Raw genomic sequence first — 5620 nt, 5'->3', positions numbered from 1 at the left:
CCCAATTCAGTAGCTCCCTTCTCAAAAAGACGTCTTATATATAGATATGTCTACTGATGCATACATATATCTATAAATATCTGTCTGTCACTATCTCTATCTCTCTCTATGTATAGATATATTATCTATCTCTAGTAGTAATCTAGCAGTTGTCTACTGATGTACTATGTTCTTCATCTGTAAATATGTTGTAAGTAATTGCTATGTTAAATTGTTAATCGCTATGTAATCCAATGTAACTACTGTCTGTTTATTTTAACTGTGGAGCTTTTCTCCCCGGGCCTCCGCTGAAAATGGACCTACGTCCAGTCGGACACTCCCGGTCAACAAATTAAAATAAATAAATAAATAAATGAATAACTAAATACATAAATAAAGAAATAAATAATCTCCATATGTATGTATAAATTTATATATCTACACGCACCTACACACACACACACACACACACACACACACACACACACACACACACACACACACAAACACATACACACACACACACACACACACACTCACACACACACACACACACACACACACACACACACACACACACACACACACACACACACACACACACACATACCATATTTCTTTGTAAATAAGACCTAACCAGAGAATAAGGCCTGGCATGGTTTTCCAGGGTGGTTATGATATAAGCCCTACCCCAAAAATAAGCCCCAGTTAAGATCGTCAACAACACATGACGGACGTGTTGAATTATAAAATAATATTCTTGACAACCGTTGGCTGAGGTTATCATACTCTGCTTGCCATTTTTGGACCATTCAGACACCCAACTTCTTCTCTTTGCTGAAAGTCGTAAGATTCTTTCCCTGTGAGTTCTCCATGATTCTTACTGTAACCCAAATCATGACTCACACTTGACGGTTGAGATCCTTGGCCCATAAACACTGACAGATGTACTTTGATAAATCAAATTACAGACAACGTGCGTAAAGCATGAGCACTTGATAATGAATGGCTGTGGTTGTGCTTTCTCTTCTTAACTGGTGCCATTTTGTGTTGCAACTCTGAGTTGGTACCCGAGTAGTTTTCCCAGTTAATGGCAGGGTAGTTGAAATTACCCAGTATTAGAGTATTTGGTTGTATATTAATATTTTCCAGTATGCTTAGAAAGGTGTAGTGAGAATTTGGGGCATGGTGGGGGACCTGTAGCAAGCTACTGTTTGGAATGCAGTCTTACCTAGTGTTAGTTTCACCTGGAGAATTTCAGATGCATTGTGTTACAACTATCCTGGAGGTGTGAATATCCTTGGTGAATATGGACACCTCTCCACCTTTAGTGTTTCGGTTTTGGTTTTGTGGCCGAAAAGTGTGGTAAGAATTGTGGCCTGGTATTGCAGGGGTGTTCTCTGCAGCCTTGAACCAGGTCTCAGTTACTGCACAGATATCGATGTTCTCCATTTTTAGGAGTGCCTCGAGAGTGTGCATTTTGAGGTTTAAACTTATAGCATTGAGTAGCATTACCTTCAGATTTTTCATGCTTGTATCTGTTACAATGCTGGTTTTATCCTTTGAACCTTGCCTAAAAAAGGCACTATAGGGGTGGCAAGAGCTTTAGCCAGTAATCTGAATCCCAGGAGTGACAGGTGCAGACCATCTCTGGCAAAGCATCATGGTTTGTTGATCATGTCTTCCCAGGCAGACAAATACTGGATCCCCTTTGAATGACACCAGACACTTAGCCAATTGTTGAAGTCAATCATTCTGTCCTTATACTGTGCTATCATTCTGGGTGAAGGCAGGATGCTACTCAGGGCTAGGGTCATACCTGCCTGGGCCACATGATCCAAGAGCTCTTCCATGTCTCTTTTCATGTAGTCCAGGGAGGTACATCTTAAGTCATTCACTCCAACATGGACAATGACAGAGTCATATTTGTACTTGTTGTGGAGTGACTTGAGTGCATGCGTTATGTGGTGGATGCTGGGACCTGACAGGCAGCTGACTGTTATTTTCTCCTTATTCAGCCTGTTGAGTGGAACATCAGTGTGCCTGACTATAGAGTCACCTATGACTAAAGTGTTGGGTACATTGTCTTGCCTTAGGGGCTGTTGTTGGGTGGCACACTGGTGTTGTGAGCTATGTGTCACTTTGGTTGTGACTGGTGATTGTTTGCGCTTTAGCTTCGGAGGTCTTTCTTGCTTGGGCAGGTTAATTTTAATGGCCTCCGCATATGTGGGTTTAGTGTTGCTATGTGTGGGTGTTGATGTTGTGGGTTTTGAAGGGCTATGAGTTGCTTGAGGTGTAGTTCAGGTGTTAACCTTCTCCTCCTGACTGTCCAGCACAATCTTGGCTGGAGAGAGATTTGCTTCCAGTTTGGCTATGTAAGTGCATCTCTCGCAGGTTGTAGTTTTGGGTGGTAGGAGGAGAGGATTGTCTGTGTACATGATGCAGTTGCCACATTGCCCCAATATGCCCAGATTCACGAGGTGGACAGGAGAAATCATTGGAAGCTGACCCTTGGACATGCCTGTTTAGGTGCTTTTTTTGTAAAATTTAAGAGCTGTTTTCCCTTACCTTTGCGAGGTACTTTGCAATTATAGGCTGTTTAGTGCCTATGATTAATTTCTCCTTATTGACAAGGAGATTTGAGTGTTTGTATCAATTTCAGGATTCCTAGTGCTTTCCAGCAGGTTCTAGAGCAAGTGCTAGTCACAGGGGTTCAGATTTTAGTGCTACTACTGAGAAACCAGCTAGTTGTAAGGAAAAATTTGAAGAGCAGACTTTCTGGCACCTGGGATAGTTTAACTGTTGCCTTGCAGTGCTGCATGATGTTAAAAATGTGCAAACACATGCGTTTTTAAGCCAGAAAGTTGAAAGGAATAGAAATCAGCCCAAAAGGCTAATAAAATTACAATTTCAGAGCTGGAAGCCACTCCTCTAGTGTTAGATAGGCAGTACAATGCTCATCACTCCCACTGGTAAGCAGTAGGACTTCCCTCTACCACAACAAGTTCTGGATAGCTCTGAACACAGAAAATAACGTCCTGAGACAAGAAAAGCCTGGGATATGGAGTGGCTAAGAAAGGTGGGAAATGAGCAAACAAGATAGTATTTTTTTCTTGAAACAGGATAAACAATGCAATAATACAGTAAATAAACACAGAAAAGGCTAACACACTTGAGTGTGTAGTCCTAAACAGTAAATGCAATGAAAACTCTTCAAAATTAGCAATTTAAAACTTTTTAAATGAAACAAGGCAAGGGCACAACTGAAAAACAATTTAAGAGGCAGTAATACAGCAGAATAAGTAGCTAGTCTACATATACATAGAAGTCTATATATACAGAAAAGCAGCTAAAACACACAGACAATTCAGATGCAGTGCAACCTAGAGCACTTGAGTTGTAGCAATATTAAAGCAATTACAGTTATAATAAATGCTCTAAAATATACTCTATATTTCCAAAATGTTTGAGAAGCACAGTCAGAACACAAGGAGATTCAGGCATTTTTTTTGAAAGGGAAAAAGGAGAAACATAAGGCCTTCTCAGATGTTCTCTCTGTATTAGGTAGAATGAGCTAATGACACTAGACTGGGAGGAGTGTCCCAGATCAGATTTACAGAAGGGGCGGGCAATTGCAAAGCCACCAAGTATAACAACAAGACACGAACAGTGAGGGTGGGTGGGGACCAATACTATTGCTATTAGCCTACAGACAGTAAACACTACAGAAAGTCACAAAATGAAAGTTTTTAAACAGATAAAGGAGCAAAGAGACTCTACAGAATGCTTTTAACTGCAAACAAATCAGTTACCCATGCAGATTAGTTAATAGCAATAAAATACACTAAAAACTATGTAACAGGCAATAAAAAGTGCTATATATAAATTGCTAGAAACAATCTTCTTCTTCCGGCTTTTTCCCGGTTAGGGGTCGCCACAGCGGATCACCTTGTCCGCACATTGAATGGCAGTGGAGTTTTACGGTGTCGAGTTGCCAGCCCGGCGCCCAACCTTCCACAGAAGGCACACTCACACACACACACCTAGGGCCAATTTAGAGTGTCCAATCCACCTACAGCATGTCTTTGGGATATGGGAGGAAACCGGAGCACCCGGAGGAAACCCACGCGACCACAGGGAGGACATGCAGACTGCACACAGAAGGCACCCCAGCCGGGGATCGAACCAGAGAACCTCTTGCTGTGAGGCGGCAATGCTAACCACTGCACCACCGTGGCCACCCAAAATTGCTAGAAACAGTAATCAGTATAAATAATCCAAAAAAACAGGATACTTATATATCTCAGCTGAGAGTTGTAGTCAACGCCCCTCCTCCACTCTGCTCAGTGTGTATAGATAGAAATTCTCTCAAAGTTAGGGCATAAATACCAGAAGATACAACCTTGGACAACTTTTTTTTTAAAAAAAAAGCACAAAAGAACCAGCCCCCACTAACCAGCAGCCAATTAACACAATCTAACCAGGGTAAAGAAAGGCTTCTGCTAATTCAAGATGGCCTGTTCATGTGCTTTGAACAATCACTGTAGAAACAAACCGGCTGAAAGCCAGCAAATCTGAACTAGGACAATACTAAAGCTATAAGCCTACAGACAGTAAACACTACAGGAAGCAACAAAATGAAAGTTTATAAACAGATAAAGGAGCAAAGAGACTCTACAGAATGCTTTTAACTGCAAACAAATCAGTTGCCCATGCAGATTAGTTAATAGCAATAAAATACATTAAAAACTATGCAGCAGGCAATAAAAAGTGCTAAATATAAATTGCTAGAAACAATAATCAGCATAAATAATCCCAAAAAACAGGATACTTATGTATCTCAGCTCAGAGTTGTAGTCAATGCCCCTCCTCCACTCTGCTCAGATCCACACCCTCAAATCCAGGAGGGAGCAGTCCCTGCCCGGCCGCTTTCCACTGCTCTCCCCCTTCCAGACTTCTATCCTGGAGGGGGCCATGGTCCGGATCCCCTCACCTAGGTGGCAGCTCTCCCAGGCAGGCTGTTTTCTGTTTCCTTTTCCTTTAAGGACTTCCAGTGAGAGGGACCCCTTATGGCTTCCACTTCTACCCGGACAAGAGAGCTCTTTTCCCCTGTTACATAACTCCTGGAGGCTGTCAAATCATAATGTGTCAACCCTGTCCTTGGAGCCTGTCAGGGGAGCTTCCCTTCAATCCTTCACAGCCTCATGGAACTCTGCTGAGCCCATGGCCTCATGCCAGACCCTCATCCAGATTTCCGTGATGCCGGAACTCCCCTTTGTCCTCCACCTAGGGCTTTCAAACTTACGTAGGATATGGCTCCAGGTCCCAGCATCTTGGCCCATTTCTTCTTGTGCCTCAGACTCTCTCCTCGGTGGCACCAGATGTCAATGAATGTGTTTTACTTTGAGCCTTTTAGCACCTGCCCCCTTTCCTTGTGAGTGGTGCCATTGGCAGGGCAGCATCTTTGCAGTGCCAGGTGAAGGACTGGAGGCTGAACCAGCACCTGCGGATGATCCCACATGTGAGATGCCATGGCAGACATGTTTCCACACACCTGGCACCTGGGGGAATGGAATAGCAGACATGGCTTCTGGGTACAGCCTTTGGCACGCCCGCACTGTCGGCTGACTCCCCCAGCCAG

This window comes from Protopterus annectens, chromosome 9.part0 (genome assembly GCF_019279795.1).
Source record: "Protopterus annectens isolate FY-2018-M chromosome 9.part0, PAN1.0, whole genome shotgun sequence".
Lineage (NCBI taxonomy): Eukaryota > Metazoa > Chordata > Ceratodontiformes > Protopteridae > Protopterus > Protopterus annectens.
The sequence above is the reverse complement of the archived record's forward strand: the minus strand, read 5'-3'. Positions refer to the sequence as shown.